This window comes from Hermetia illucens, chromosome 5 (genome assembly GCF_905115235.1).
Source record: "Hermetia illucens chromosome 5, iHerIll2.2.curated.20191125, whole genome shotgun sequence".
NCBI classification, from domain to species: domain Eukaryota; kingdom Metazoa; phylum Arthropoda; class Insecta; order Diptera; family Stratiomyidae; genus Hermetia; species Hermetia illucens.
The window spans coordinates 103,617,408-103,635,019 of NC_051853.1; the positions used below are offsets into that span (position 1 = coordinate 103,617,408).

Genomic DNA, 17,612 nt, shown 5'->3' on the forward strand with positions numbered 1-17,612 from the left:
AAACTAAATTAAGTTTGGACACTAAATTAGGTTTGGAACCTTGTTCCAATACCTGCATTCACCAGTTTTTCCGACGTAAACGTTTAGACATTCGGAGCAAGATACCTTGTACCTCATTTCCAATATTTGTTCTGGATCTTTCTCATATGCCAGGTTTGTTTGGAGTTGGAATGGTCTGCTAGATCCAGTGACCAGAATTAACATTTCTTCATTTTTTGAGATTTTTGTGATTTCTCAGAAATAAAATATCCTATTGGTTTGCGGTTTTCTTTATTTTGAAGATAAAGAATAAACTCCACACAAACAAATCGGGAAACTATTATAGAAGAAGTAAGCTTCAAGTGTGAAAGGTTTTGTGTATTTCTTATATAAAAATATTGGAGTGGACATTTGTCCCATTAGTACCTAGCACGCAATGTATGTTAAATCTTAGAATTTGCACTAAGAAAACAACTTTCACCTTTCTTAGTCAATGCACGATTTCGAATCTTCATCATCAACCGCGCAACAGCCGGTATCCGGTCTAGACCTGCCTTAATAAGGAACTCCAGATATCCCGGTTTTGCGTCGAGGTCCACCAATTCGATATCCATAAAAGCTGTCTGACGTCCTAATCTACACCATCGCTCCATCTCAGGGGTCTGCCTCGTCTTCTTTCGAACGCGGCCAAGAGTTCGCAATTTTTCTTGCTAAGAACCCAAGTCTCCGAGGAATACATGAGGACTGGTAAGATGAGTATGAGCTTTGACCCTATGGTGAGATGTTTCGAGCGAAACAGTTTTTCTAGGCTAAAATAGGCTCTGTTGGCTGACAACAACCCTGCGCGAATTTCATCATCATAGCTGTTATCGGTTGTGATTTTCGACCCTAGATAGGAGAAATTATCAACGGTCTCAATGTTGTATTCTCCTATCCTTATTATTCCCGTTTGACCAGTGCGATCTGATGTTGTTCGGGTTTTGGTGCTGACGTTGCCACCCTAAACTTTATCTTGCCTTCATTGATATGCAGCCCAAGATCCCTCTCCGCTTGCGCGATCTGGATGAAGGCAGTTTGTACGTCTCTTCCCATGATGTTGAGTGGACTTAAAGAGCATCGTACCTCTTGCATTTACCTCAGCATCACGGATCACTTTCTCGAGGGCTTAACCTGGCCGGAGGACGCTTGATAAGGCATCCCCTTGCCTTAGACCGTTGTTGATGTCGAATGGTCTTGAGAGTGATCCTGCTGCTTTTATCTGGCCTCGCATATTGGTCAGGGTCAGCCTAGTCAGTCTTATCAATTCCGTCCGGATGCCGAATTCCCTCATGGTCGTGTACAGTTTTACCCTGGTTATGCTATCATAGGTGACTTTAAAGTCGATGAATAGATGGTGCAACTGATGTCCATATTCCAACAGTTTTTCCATCGCTTGCCGCACACAGAAAATCTGATCTGTTGCTGATTTGCCTGGAGTGAAACCTCTTTGATATGAAACAATGATGTTCTGGGAATATGAGGCTATCCGGCCTAGCAAGGTAGTGGAGAATATCTTATTGATGGTACTCAGCAACGTGATACCTCTATAATTGCTGAACTGTGTGATATCTCCCTTTTCATGTATGAGACAGATAATGCCTCGTTGCCAATCGTCAGGCATTGATTCGCTGTCCCATACCTTGAGCACAAGTTGATGAACCACTTGTGTAATTCGTCGCCTCCATATTTAACCAATTCGGCTGTAATTCCATCGCCTCCTGGCCCCTGGGACTTATGATTTTGAAGCCGATGAATTGTACGGACTGTTTCTTCCACATTTGGTGGTGGCTGTATTTGTCCGTTGTCTTCAGTTGGCGGGACCTCCAACTCGTCGATGTTCTGGTTATTCAGTAGTTCATCAAAGTACTCAACCCATAGCTCCAATATGCCCATTCTGTCGGAAATGAGATTTCCCTCTTTGTCTCGGCAGGATGAACACCGGGGTCTGTAAGGTTTCATCCTGATGACTTGTTAGTAAAACTTGCGCGCCTGGTGCGGTGGTCCCTGTACTTTTCCAGTTCATAGACTTGTTGGTTCTCCCAGGCTTCCTTGTTCCGCCTGTGAAATCGTTTCTCTGCTCGACGGAGTTCGCTACGCATTACTCGGTACGCAGCATTCCTCCGTTCCGTTGCTATCATAGCTTACATTCATCGTCAAACCAGCCGTTCCGACTTTTTTTGCGGTTTGGGGCAAGTACGTTTGTGGCCGTATTTATGATAACGTTCTTCAGGTGATTGTGAAGATCATTTGTTGATGCTTCATCTCCAGGATCTCTGTTGACTGCGGTTATTGCGGCATCCATTTCCCTCTTATAGGTGTTGCGGAAGGCTGTGTTGTGGATGGCTTCAGTGTTAACTCTCACCTGATTGCCAGAGGGGAGTCCGGGTGGTATTGTTATTCGACCTAGGAGCACCATGTCAACGAGATAGTGATCCGAGTCTATATTGCCCCCCATGTGTGTTCTGAAATTCATCAAGGCTAAGAGGTGGCGGCGTTCGATCAACACGTGGTTAATTTGATTGAAAGTGGTCTCGTCTGGAGAGGACCACGTATGTTTGTGAACCGTTTTCCGCGCAAACCAGGTACTTCCAACCACTAATCCAAATAATCCGCAGTCCGTTATCATTTGTACTTTGATGTAAGCTATGGGAGTCAACGTATCGCCTGAATATGGGCTCCATCCTTACCTGGCTGTTAAAATCCCCAAGTATGATTTTGATATCATATCTAGGGCAGGCTTCGAGGGTTCGTTCTACTGCCTCGTAGAAGATATCCTTCTTCGACTCCGCAGTCTCCTCTGTAGAGGCGTGAACGTTAATGAGGCTTATATTTCTAAATTTGCCTCGCAAGCGCAGAGTGCATTGCCGTACGTTTCATTTTTTGGCAGACTAAAAAATCTATTCTGAGGAATGGTTTACTGGATGGCCGCTGTATATGGTGACTCTTCTCTAGGAAACCGGTCCCTGTCCAACGCGCCGCGTTGTCATCATATCGAATATTAATAATATAAAAACCTTTTAAACTTGGCTTACTCAGTCTGGGCACACAAAAGCTGTCGGCCTAACGGGACATTTTAAATTTGCACAGCTTGAGGTGTTTGCCGGTGCAATTCAATAACTTTGTAAGAAGTAAGATGCCGAGCGACTCCGTGAGAAACTTCAATGAGAAAAAAGAAAAAATCTCACCTGAGTTCACTTCCGGCAGTGAGCTGGCAGAGACAGGCCTGTCAACCTGAGACGGCGTTCTCACCTCCTCGATGTTCGCTTCACGCTCCGCTAATCCTCTCGGGAATTTTTCGTTTTAAAGACAATCGACTACTTCATATCAATTTACTCGTCTTGTCTTGTTGATGTTGCTTCGGCCGCGACTGCTTATCCTGGACAATTTCCTCACTCCACCGAACAGACTCCGTGAACGGTACCCAGGCTGTCTTGCGTCGGAAGTAAAAAATAGAAGCATTCAAAATCCCTGTTCGCTGCACTGCGTTTTCTGCTGTGTCCTTCGCCGAACACCATTCTTCCGTATATCCTCAATCATGACTCCGTTTTCGTAGTTCTCTCTTCAAGTCCTTGATTCCTAGCCACTTCACAAACTCGGACCGGTTGATTCTTTCTTTGTTCTCGGAAGACCGGCTATCCACCGTCTCGCAAACGAAGTTGACAATTCACCGGCCGTTAATCACCTGTCCACCAAGAACAGATCCCAATGGTACTACGATCCTATCCAAACGAAAAATCTGAAAAAAAAAATCACAATGGTGCATTTATACGGAATGTGGGGCTCAAAATACATCCCATTCCGATATTTGCTTAAATAAAATTATTAACATTACATTATCATATCTTAGAAATTTACCCAAAAACCTCTCTTAAGTTCATCCTAGAAACACAGTTCGTTGGTTATTACGGTTATACGGTTAGAAGTAATAACATAAGGCACAATTTTGGAAAGTTTGACAAAAATCCAATAATTATTAACAAAGTTATAGAGGGTAAAAATTGGGTATTTCGCATGAAGACCATATCAGATAAATTCATATGAGCAGCACAGTTGGAGTTTGGAAACACACTATTTATACATATATATATATACACTCTTCGGACTATAGCACAGATGAAGTTATGACGATTGGCGTACTTGATAATGGTCAACATCCCACACGCCGGTGCTATGTGCTGGATGTTCTCCTCTTCACAGTTGCATAGACTACAACTGGAGTTAGTGATTGAGGAATCGTGAAGAATGTACTGTTTATAATTTTTTATTGGGAGCGAAGCATCCTGAATTGAAATTAGGAATGCTTCGATCTCATAGAAAACTACACCATTAGTCAACCATTTGTTGGAGGCTTCGATGTCAATGCCTGACAACAACAAATTTTTTATATGACCTCCGTGAATGGGTTTCTCTTTCCACATGTCGATCTTCTGTTGGACTGAAGTAACATTCGACATAGGATCCCATTCTCTGCTTCTCAAGTTCAAAGGAGATAATTTATTATCTGCCATGACGGTAGCCTGATGTATTTGGCTAGAACTTTGTTTCTCATAGAAAAACTCGCGAAGAGAATGCACTTGATTGTAGTGCATCGTTTTTAAATCAAGTACCCCCCTTCCTCCCTGATGACGTGGAATAGTGATCCTCAATTTTTCGGTAGCTCTATTGTGCATGTTGTTGTTTGCAAGAACTACCCTTACCCGTCTGTTGAAAGATTCTAAATCAGTATTACTCCACTGTATGACACCGAGAGTGTATGGAAGGACGGGAATGGCGAAGGTGTTGATTGGCATGATTTTATTTTTCCCGTACAGCTCAGTTTTAAGGACAAGATCCAGACGCCGTTCAAATTCCCCCAGCAACTTAGATTTGATTATTGCCACAGCTGGTGTTGTTGCTTGCAATATGCCGAGGTATTTGTAGACGTCGTCCGAATCCATACCCTCAATTCGGATGTTATTTTGGCTGTATCCTTCGTTGTCAGTGTGTTTTCCCCGAACAATTGTTTTTATGCGACATTTCTCCAAACCCAACTGCATGCCGATATCCCTGCTGAACTGGATGGTGATGTCCAGCAAGGAGCGAAGTTGGTTCTCGTCTTTGGCATACAATTTCATGTCGTCTATATATATTAAATGGCTTAATGTACATTTCGACAATATGCCATGTTTGACTTGGAACCCGTATTTGCTTTCATGCAAAAGATGACATAGTGGATTCAAAGCCAAACAAAACCACAGTGGGCTTAGAGAGTCGCCTTGGAAAATACCACGCCTGATTGGTACCTCTCCTGATGTTTGTGCTCCAATTCTTCATCACTGTTCTCAGAAGAGAACGACATTCGGGTTGATTTTGTACAAGCGTAACACTTGTAGTAACCACGAATGTGAGATGGAGTCAAAGACTGATTTATAATCGATGTAGACTGTCGAAATATTTCGTTTCTAATGATGCTCGATTATAAGCTGTTGTTTACAACCTGGGGAGCCTTTTACGCACCCTTTTTGCTCCTCAGCTATCAATTTATGAACATGAAGATGTTTTGAGGGGTTCGCGCACAGAACTGAAGTGAAGACCTTGTAGATGGTAGGAAGACAAGTAATTGGTCGACATATTGAAGGGCAAGAGACACCCTGCTCCTTGGGGATGAGGAAAGTTATCCCCTTAGTGAGAAATTGTGGAACTAAATCAGGATCGGCAATCATCTGATTAAATCAATTATTTGCCAATATCCTGTGAATGCTCTTGAACCGCTTCAGCCAGAAGTTGTGAATCTTGTCAACTCCCGGCGCCTTCCAGTTACCTGCCTTGTCAAGGGCTGTTTCTACGTCGACTTCAGTTACGTCAGGCATGGTCATTTCGGGGAGGGCCTCGCATGAACGCATAAGGTGTGGGAGCCACGCTGCTTCTAAATAGCAACGGCTCTATTCGCTCCAAAACTTCCAAACTTCTCCAGAAGTTTTCTGCCTGATCCAGATCGAGGTTACTTTCCCTATCTGAGTTGGTGAGATTTTTGTAGAATCCCCGTTGGTTCTGAAAGAACAAGGTGTTGTCTGTCCTTCGCTGAAACCTTTTTTGATACCTACAGATGCGATTGCAGCATACCGCAAGTTTTTGCTTCAGCACCTCGCGGATTTCTTCGATTGGGATATCATTGGACAGATGGTAGTTTCCAATGATGTTCGCAACGCATCTGTGCACTCTGGGTGATGGATTTAGGTGCTTGCGTGACACGACTCAACTTTTCGACTCTTTTATTGAGCTCAAATACTCTGAATTCCTCCTGCGCATACCTCTGTTATTCGCTCCAAGAAGTTGATTATGGAGACGAATAACGGTTGCAGCTGCAACGTAGATCAGACTGTGAACCTCTGTAGCCGTAATGTCGCTAGCCAAATGATCAGCAAAAATTCCAGAAGAAGAAGTTTCGAAACCAACTAAAAAGATATTTTGTCACAGACTCCCGACGAAAACAAGAGGATGGGCTGGCCCTAACATTATTTACATCCTTCTGGAGCACACAATCCTATGTTCGATGGACGATGTTCAACTAGATTGGTTACGTCCTGGTTAGATTTCTGTACCCAGGTTCACTGAACCCTCCTTTTTCCCTTGAGGTGTTGCCACTTAGACTGATGGAGGGTGATATTGGATTACTATCTAAATAGGAAACTGATGCAAATTAAGCAAACAATAACATGCTTCATACGTAGGAGCTAACGGAAGTGCGAGTATTTCGCCTGACAGTGACATGCAGTGTTAAATATACTTATCCCAACGCATCACCTAAATATTTTTCACACTGTGATTGTCACTATCAACTTTCTATCGAAAAGCCATGTGGGTCCTACAACTGAATCATATCCACTATGCGTACTTATGATGACAAAACATGACATGACAAAAGAAACACAGAAGATTTGTGGAACATTATATAATACAACAGAAAGCTCATGTATATTTTAATGTCATCTTCATGCTTATCGTTTCAGGTTTTATTAACAACCCCTATTTTATGGTAGATTTCCTCTCACCGGGGAGCCTCTTATCTTTATTTGGCCAATAATTAAAGACTTTGAATTGAAAATATTCGCATCATTTTTCAAGTTTGAGTTCAAATGCTTGTTGTCCATCAAATTGCAAGACAGTTAAATGTATGCAGTTCAAAGATTTACTACAAAGTAAATATTTGAATTTTTTCTTATTAGAACTGTTAAAGCATTGCAAATGGTATTCAAATTTGAAGAAGGAAATGATATATAAAGCAAGAATGGGGGCTAATCTTTTGACAGGTTTCGTAGTATCCTTCCTTTAGATGAAGCCATACGGGAATTGATTCGAAAATTGAATGCCTCACATGCGGTAGTGGATAAAATGAATGTGTCTTGGAAGATAATACTACATTGAGCCCTTTCATTATTACCACTACTTCCAAATAAATCTAAGTGTCATCTCGTGGTCTTTCTAGTGATTAAATTATTTACTTTGCAAATACCGATATTTCGGGAACCACTTGTTCTCTTCATCAGTGCTACAAATCATACTTGTATTTGCGAGGTTAATAAATATTACTAGCGAAAAGAAAAGGCAAGTCATAATACGTTAACACAATCACTAATAAATTCCAATTACACAAGTCTGCAACCAAAAAACTGTTTGAATGATTTCAACTGATTCTTATGTAATTTCATGTACTGAAAACGAAAATTATGTCAAAATATGTCAAGGACGTCAGGATTTTTCGCCAACCCTTGTCTAAACCATGAGGCCTTGACAGATATTATAATGCTTTTATCATATGAAACACATTTTCTGAATGAACTCTAGCCGTAAGTAAATAAGAAAAAAGAAATACTCAACCGGTAATGTTTTAACTTGATATTATGATAAAGGCAGTGTAAATCTCATTCTTCATTCAACAAATGTAAGAACTGTGAAAATAAGGCAGACATATCAAAATGGCTCAAAAAACTCCGACCTCCTAGATTTAGATATTGTAGAACTAGAAGCAATATTGGGACTACTGATATTAACTTCAATTTTCAAATGAAAATACGGAAATATGCAATCAATTTTCGCTATAATCGAACTGATCGAGATTTTCTTAGATGTGTAACAAATGGGTAGTATAGGTTCCAGGGCGAAACGTGGATTGGCACCCACGATGGAGCATAAAACCTGGGAAACGCCTGCTGAACCAGCATCAACAGCTCTACTATCAAACCCTATCTCCACCTTCACGTGGTGACAGCTGGGAGTTCTTTCTTTATGAAAAACTGCAGAAGGAGAAGGATGAAGGCGAGTCTTCCGCGCCTAAAAACGGGACAAATTGTACCAACTGGTCCTCCAGGTTGGGGGTTTGGTGGGGCTGATAACCCTGTACGGAAAACAACTTGTTACGAAGCCACGACATGAAGCTCGGACTGGACGGCGAACCCGGCAACGACAAAGGAATAACGATTTGCACATTTTCTCATGGAACGTGCGCTCCCTGTACAGAGGTGAAGCTGCTGAGCAGCTAGCCGATACCTGTCTCAATATATGGCTGATGTAACAGCGTGACAGGAGATGCGATGGACAGGGACCGGTTTCCTGGAGAAGAGCCGCTACACCATATATTATAACGGCCAAAAAATGAAACCTACTGTTATCGGCTTTGCAAATATAAGCGAAAGGCTATGCACTCTGCGTTTTCGAGGCATGTTTAGAAATATAAGGCTCATAAACGTTCACGCTCTTACGGAGGAGACTGCAGAGTCGGAGAAGGATACCTTCCATGAGGCAGTTGAGCGGACCCTCGAAGCTTGTCCAAAGTATGATATCAAAATCATTCTTGGAGATTTCAACAGTCAGGTAGGGACGGAGCCCATATTCAGGCGATACGTTGGCTCCTATAGCTTACATAGGAATACCAATGATAACGGATCGCGCATTATCCAGTTAACAGTATCACACGAAATGGTTGTTGAAAGTATGGAGGGGGGGCCTCTCCAGACGGGACCACTTTCAACCAAATTGACCACGTGCTGATTGAACGCTGCCACCTCTTAGCCTTGATGAATGTCAGAACATATAGGGGGGCCAATATAGACTCAGACAACTATCTCGTTAGCATGGTGCTCCGAGCTCGAATTACAACACCACCTACAATCCCCTCTGACAATCAGGTGAGATTGAATACTGAAGCCATCCACAACACAGCCCTCCACGACACCTATAAGAGGGAAATGGATGCCGCAATAACCGTAGTCAACAGAGGTCCTGGAGATGAAGCATCAACAAATGATCTTCACAACCACCTGAAGAACGTTATCATTGGTACGCCACGAAGATACTTGGCCCCAGCCGCCAAAAAAGGTGGAACGGCTGGTTTGACGATGAATGTAAGCTAGCAACGGAACGGAAGAATGCTACATACCGAGTAATGTTGCATCCTCAAAGAACGAGGGCACGCACAGAGACTTATCCCAAACTCCGTCGAGCGGAGAAGCGACTTCACAGACGGAAAAAGGAAGCCTGGAAGAACCAACAAGTCTATGAACTCGAAAAGTACAGGGAGCAGCCGCGCGAAGCGCGCAAGTTTTACCAACAAGTCAGCAGGATGAAGCCTTATACACCTCGATGCTCATCCTGCCGAGATTAAGGTTGAAATCGGATTTTCGTCAGAATTGGCATATTGGAGCGATGAGCTGAGTACTTCGATGAGTTACTGAACAACCAGTACATCGACGAGTTGGAGTTCCCAGAAACTGAAGACGACGGACAAATGCTACCACCACCAAGTATAGGAAAAACAGTCCGTGCAATTCATCGGCTAAAAAATCATAAGTCGCCAGGAGCCGATGGAATTACAGCCAAATTGGTTAAATATGGAGGCGACCAGTTACACCAAGTGGTTCATCAACTTGTGATTTCCTTTCTTCGGCAAGCGATGGAAAAACTGTTGGAATATGGACAACAGTTGCACCATCTGTTCATCGACTTTAAAGCCGCCTATGACAGCATAGCCAGGGTAAAGCTGTACACGGCCATGAAAGAATTCGTATCCCGATGAAATTAATAAGACTGACTAGGAGCCGATGGAATTACAGCCGAATTGGATAAATATGTAGGCGACCAGTTACGCCAAGTGGCTCATCAACTTGTGCTCAAAGTATGGGACAGCGAATCAGTGCCTGACGATTGGCAACGAGGCATAATCTGCCTCATACATAAAAAGGGAGATATCACACAGTGCAACAATTATAGAGGTATGACGTTGCTGAGTACCATCTATAAGATATTTTACACTATCTTGCTAGGCCGGATAGCTTCATACGCCCAGAACGTCATTGGCCCATACCAAAGAGGCTTCACTCCAGACAAATCACCAACAAATCACATTTTCTCTGTGCGGCAAGCGATAGAAAAACTGTTGAAATATGGACAACAGTTGCACGATCTATTCATCGACTTTAAAGCCGCCTATGATGGCATAACCAGGGTAAAACTGTAGGCGACCATGGGAATATTCGGTATCCCGACGAAATTGAGAAGACTGAATAGGCTGACCTTGACCAATGTGTGAGGCCAGATAAAAGCAGCAGGATCACCCTCAAGACCATTCGAGATCAACAACGGTCTACGACAAGGGGATGCCCTATGATGCGTCCTCTTTAACCTGGCCCTCGAGAAAGTGATCCGTGATGCTGAGGTGAATGCAAAAGGTACGATCCTCTTCAAGTCCACCCAACTACTGGTCTATGCTGACTTTATCGGCATCATGGGAAGAACCACCCGAGACGTACAAACTGCCTTCATGGAGATCGAGCAGGCGGCGCGAGATCTTGGGCTGCACATCAATGAAGGCAAGACAAAATATATGATGGCAACGTCAGCATCGAAAACCAACCAACCAACAACATCAAACCGCACTGGTCAAATAGGAATAATAACGATTGGAGAATGCAACTTTGAGACCCTTGATAATTTCTCCTATCTAGGGTCGAAAATCACAACCGATAACAAATACGATGATGAAATCCGCGCACGGTTGTTGTCAACCAACAGAGACTATTTCAGCTTACAGAAACTGTTCCGCTCGAAACGTCTCCGCATAGGGTCAAAGCTATTACTGTACAAGACAATGATCTTGCCAGTCCTCATGTATTCCTCGGAGACTTGGGTTCTTAGCAAGAAAAATTGCGAACTCTTGGCCACGTTCGAGAGAAGAATCCTCCGAAGAATTTTTGGCCCCCTACATGAGGATGGACGATTCCGTAGCCTACACAATGACGAAATCTATGAGCGATACCATGACTGTCCGGTTGTGGATAAAATCCCACTCAATAGGTTACGGTAGGCGGGTCACTTAATCCGTATTGATGAGGATGATCCAGCCCGGAAAGTCTATAAGGGCAATATCTATGGTAGGAAAAGAAGACGAGGCAGACCCTGCCTAAGATGGGGCGATGGCGTAGGTCAGGAAGCCAGACAGCTTTTAGGGATATCGAATTGGTGGACCTCGGCGCAAAACCGGTATGTCTGGACTTCCTTATTAAGGCAGGCCTAGACCGGATACCGGTTGTTGCGCCGTTGATGATGATGATGAACAAATGATAATCGATTTCAAATAGTTCTTTCTTGTCTAAGGTTAGATGATACGGAAACCTGAAACGAACGGATAAAACAAGACCAATCAGCCGTTATATCAGAAGTTTTTAATGCATTTATCGTAAGTTTAAAATGTACGTGCCTCTTAAGCCTGCTAAATACGGAGTAAAAGTTATGGCGGTAACAGATGGAAGGACGGGTACCTCCTTCATTCCTATATTTACTGTGGAAAAAATTTAGATTGGTATGACCTCAGTGAGAAGGAAAAAAGATATTGAAAGCCCACACAGGCTGCGCTAAAGCTTGCATGACCTATTTATAACACAAATCTTAATATTAACGCCGATAATTGGTTTTCAACTATAGAATATAGAAAAAAGCTCACCTGTGTGAGGACATTAAAGAAAAATGAAGCAGAAATTCCAGCTTTGTTTTTGCCGACAAGATAAAAACAAATTGACCCGTCTCTTTATGGCCTTACAAGTAAGATAATTTTATTGTCTTATGTCCCCCCCAAAAAAAAGCTGTATTGCTCGTGTGGTCAATGTATCATAATAAGGACAATGATGTTCAAATTGCTGAACTTCGCCGCAAAACCGGGGTATCTAAAGCTCCTTATTGAGGCAGGCCTAGACCGGCTACCGGTTGTTGTGCCGTTGATGATGATGATGATGTCATATCGAGATAATCAAACAAGTCGGAATACCGGAGGCTCGCGCTTCGAGTATAAAGGTTTTGTGTTCATCTTATGTAAGAAATTTTAACGCACATTTTTCTATCCGTATATAGTTACAAACCCAACATATTCCTTCATATTTTTCCAAACTACGAGACATACGTATATTTTGCAGCCATAGATATTACGCGCACCCTAAACAAACAAACTGCCTATTTCCGAATACTGTACACATACATGCACGTATATAAATTGATCGTACCCATATTTCCGATTTACTTCTTATATCTATCTGAATAGGCACGACCCGCAATGTTCATTAGCACGCATATACTATATACCTACATACACAATTGATATTCATATACAAATGACTAAAAAACTAAAACAAAATAATTCTCTGCGACCCCATTCATAAGAACTCATTTGGTTGTGGTATTGGCGAATTGATATCTGATGATGACGTCATGCAGATTGAAAAGTGCACGAAATTCACAAAAAATGGTAAAGTTTTACCCCCTATAACTTTATTAATAATAGTTGGATTTTCTTCAAACTTGATTGGCATGTGCATTATGTTCTTCATTATACGCATGCCAAATTTTGTACTTCTAGGATGAACATAAGGGGGGTTGCCGGGTAAATTTCTAAAATGTGGAAATATACTATTATTAAGTTTATTTGTGCAGATATCGGAATCGGATATATTTTGAGGCCTAGATTTTGTTTAGATACACCACTGTGATTTTTTTCAGATTTTTCGGTTGAATAGGTTCTGAGAACGAGACCTGTTACACTTTTTGGGGGTTATTTTTTGAGCCCTCACTCCTCTATGTTTCACCCAATATCAAATATGGAACCAGTTTCGAAAAGTACTAATTAAGACCTTTCATTTGATACCCCACGTGGTAACATTCTATGAAAAAAAAATTTGCACCCTCCATTCACATGTATGGGGAGCCCCCCCTTAAACGTAACACAAGATGGCGCCACTTACTGCATGTAAAGGGATCACCAGATTACATACTCTTACCAATTTTCGTGACAATCGGTCTAGTCGTTTCCGAATAAATCGAGTGTGACCGACAGACAGACAGACAGACGGACAGACAGACACCGTCTCGATTCTAATAAGGTTTTGTTTCACACAAAACCTTAAAAATGGACCGCTATGATTTTGGCAAACAATTAGGAATGATGTTGGTAATACGAGCCAATGAAACGGAAATTTCAAAATGTGGGTTTTTCCAAGACATTAGGTTTTCTCTGCAGCGAATTTTGAAATGAATTATGAAACCGTTCAACCTCCAAATGTTAAAGGAACAACCTGTAGAAGGTGTCCATCTAAAAAAGAGAGAAAAACAACACATATTTGCGTAGTTTGTAGGGCTCCAATACGTTTATAATCCACCGAAAGAATTTGCAATGAGTGAGCGACTTAATTTTTTTTAATACTTTACCCCTTGCAAGTTTTTTCTTAAATGTTTTTTTCTCCTTTCTAATGCCCATTTTTACCTAGAGTTATTGTATTTTAAGTTTGTTTGTTTAAAAGAACCGTTTGTTTGTTCAAAAGTCATTTATAAACGTTTATCTGCAAAATTAAAAAAACAATCTTTAGAAGGTGTCATTCAACATATTTTTCTCATAATTTTTTTTTTTTTTCATTTTTCTCTCAATCAATCGTTCAACAGCTTTTACCAAATCTAGAGACTCCAAACAAATGTAGAAAGCAACAGATTTTAGTTAGTATACAGATATTTTTTTAACTTTTAAATTTAGTTCATCGTGCAGCAGCATAACTTCCTTTTTTAAAATGCGCGCCACTCAGTTAGTTGATGTCATAGCGGAGCGCTAGTGGTCTCGTTCAAGAGGGGATACTGTAAAGTTTTGTCCCGACACGGTTCAGTCGCCATCACGCGTTTGAATAGTGAGGAGCGTGCCTTTGCCGTTGAGGTTTACTTTTCAAGCGGATGTTCGGTTATTGCAACACAGCGTGCATTTCGAAATCGCTTTAATTTAGCCCCGTTGGCTCCCGTCCCAGACCGCAAATCAATGGTTACATGGGTCACTACATTCAGACAAACTGCAAGTGCGACAAAAGGAAGAACTGGAGTCCCTCGGCCCGATAGATCACCTGAGAACATTGAAGCAGTGAGAGCGTCAATGTTGCGATCGCCACGGCGTTCTGCGCGCAAACACGCATCTGCCCTTGGACTATCCGATCGTTCTGTGAGAAGAATTCTTCGTGATGATCTTCATTTTCATCCCTATAAGATGGCGATAGTGCAGGAACTTTCAGAATGTGACTTCAATTCTCGGATGAACGCGTGTGAGCTTCTTCTTGATGTCATTCCCGAGGGTGCTATTGTTTTGTTTTAGCGATGAAGCCCATTTCCATTTGTGTGGGTCGGTTAACAAACAAAACATGCGCTACTGGAAAAAGTGAAGCGATGGCGGCTTAACGGTTTCTTACCAGGGCAGAGGCAAATCGTCAGACGCTGCCTCACCTCTGCCCTGGGAGCAGCGTGACCGTAGCGGCTCGCAGATGTTGAGTGCTCCTTTATATAATTCGTAGAACACGATATGACTACGAATTATATTGAGTGCAAATCCGCCTTATTGACCAGAGCTTGGCCAGAGCTGAAATATTCGTTTTAGGAATGATGGGGTCCTAAGTCCGCATCAACTTAATGCAGGACCGGACCAAATGGGAAGAAACTTACTCCCTCTTTCCTGGTCCACGGACCCTTCGCTTAGGGCAGAGGTGAGGCAGCGTCTGACGATTTGCCTCTGCCCTGGTAAGAAACCGTTAAGCCACCATCGCTTCACTTTTTTGAGAAGTTTGGGTGCAAGCCCTAAGCGAGGGGTCCGTGGACCAGGAAAGAGGGAGTAAGTTGCTTCCCATTTGGTCCGGTCCTGCATTAAGTTGATGCGGACTTAGGACCCCATCATTCCTAAAACGAATGCGCTACTGGGCTGACACCAACCCTCGAGAATTGCATCAAAAGCCTTTGCATTCACCCAAAGTCACAGTGTAGTGTGCAATTTCCTCAGCTGGAATTATTGGTCCCTGGTTTTTTGAGAAAAATGGGGTTACAGTGACAGTGAATTCGGACCGGTATGTAAACATGCTACAGAATTTTTTTTTCCCACGGCTGGAAAATTTGGATTTGGGGGACACTTGGTTCCAACAAGACGGTGCAACAGCACACACTTCAAGAGCACCGATGGCTGTTTTGAGGGAACACTTTCCAGAGCGCCTTATCTCAATTAGAGGCGATTTGGAATGGCCGGCACGCTCTCCCGATCTGTCCCCTTGTGATTTTTTTCTATGGGGTTTTTTGAAATCCCGTGTTTATGTGAACCGTCCAAGAAGCCTACAAGATTTGAAGACCAACATCCAAGAAGAAATTGCCAACATAACACCTGCTATGCTAACAAGAGTCATGACATACGCCAGAAATCGGTTTACGCAATGTATGGAGAATGGGGGACGTCACCTAACAGATTTGATCTTCAAAACAATGTAAATAAAAACTTTAGACATGTACCTACATTATAAAAAATAAATAAATATTTTCCGATGCATACAATAGTTTTTATTGAGTTTTGAAAAAAGGAAGTTATGCTGCCGCACCCTGTATAACTGGAGTCTGTTATAGCGTCTATATAATCAAACGTCTGTAGTTAAGGGTTAATTTTAATTGCAGGGAGGCGGCCCTTTCGTTGGGTGATTCATGGTGAATGATCGTTTTCTTAACAGAAACGATTTCTGCTATTTTCCTAGTTGTTAAAAACCGCAAGAAGGAATTTCTTCAAAGCTTATGGGAGTTCCTTATTATGAACTTTCTTTTCAAGGATGGGCTGGTCTTTTACCATTAAAACCCTCTGTAGGGCCCCAAAAATATTACCTCCTCCCCTCCCGATTGTTCCGCCACCAGTCAACTATGTGCTTTTTCTCTGAGAACTCTGTAAAGCTGTCTTCTTTCTTTCAGCTTTCCTTAGAATTCTACCACTAAACCGATGCAGCATCATTTGTACTACGACTTTTGGTGGTCATTGTAAGATAATATTCACTAGCTATCTTCAAAACAGAGACCACGAGAAAATCTCTCTTCCGACCACATGTTTTACCTGGTTCCCTCGACTTCCAACAGATTTACCCAAGAAACTCTTCCATGGCTTTAACCATGGTTAGCCATCCATCGCTCCATGGTCTACCGCAACATTTCTTCGGCGATCATTCCAAGATTCCAGTGCGCTCGTGGTAACTGTCTTGCATCTGGTCTCCTCCGAAGCTGATGTCGAGCGAAATGTTTGTTGATGCTAGTTGCAAATCTGACGCCAACTTCTTCGGACCACTGCGAACGCACTCACGGACGCGATCTCCATGATGGACCCAGCATCGCGTGGCGCGCTGTGCTCAACCATTGCTTTACCGCTTTCTGGTCGCGATAGCCTCAGGTGTTTCGCGCTTTGCTGAAGCTGATAGTAATGCCTCATGCAGGCATCATTTCACCAGCATTCCGCTCTAGAACGAATTATATTTTAATAACAATAACAATCGCGCAGGCAAACCGTTAAGGGAAACGTAATTAAAGTGGTGAATGAATGTGAATACTGAATGCACACGATCATCACCGTAATCAACACTTTCGGTACGACACGTCTGCGCCAGGTATTCGCAGTGATGGTCGCGTTTTAGGGCCTGTGATGTGCTTGTGGTGAATCTCAACAAGGAATGATAATAAAACCATTATTGGCCGTTAAATCGGGGGAGCGGGGAAGGTGTGAAGTGTGTGCGCGGTACTTTGCGTGTGTGACGGTAAATAATAGTGTCGTTTATTAGCTTGTGTTTTTGACGGAGAAATTGGGATTTTGATCAGAAGTGGAGTTAACAGTTAAAGCATGTAGAATTCTCGCTGATTATTCTCATTAACGGACTCGGCCTCTTTCGAATTTGGATTACAATTTAATTCAACTGAATGTAGGTGAGTAGATATGAATTATGTAAACAAATCGGACAAATGCCAGAGTAGGCTGACTCTCCAAAAGGAGTGAGCGGATTGTTACAGTTTGCCGGTTCCGTAGAATTGACCGGTTCAAAGATGCAATCTGTACGCATGCATATGTATCTTTAATTAAGAATACGAGTGATTAACGAGTGCCAAATGCTTATTAATTGATATCCGGTCATTAAAAATAGAGTAGAGGAAAATGCTTTTCAAGTGTTCAATGAATTTTATTTGGATTATGCACTCTAGATATCAATTTTACCCTTGAATGGCTTTTGTGTACACCATCCCAAAGTAATCATCCAATAGCTTCC

At 42.3% G+C, this 17,612-nt stretch overlaps 1 protein-coding gene across 1 annotated transcript in view; it reads left to right on the forward strand.

The window, feature by feature from the left end:
- Positions 1-16,632: 16,632 nt before the first annotated feature.
- Positions 16,633-17,612, forward strand: part of LOC119658184 — a 139,346-nt gene continuing 138,366 nt past the window's right edge. Inside the window, exon 1 of the mRNA XM_038065451.1 lies at positions 16,633-17,274. The gene's annotated coding sequence lies outside the window, so the exon portion shown is untranslated. The remainder of the gene's footprint in view (positions 17,275-17,612) is intronic.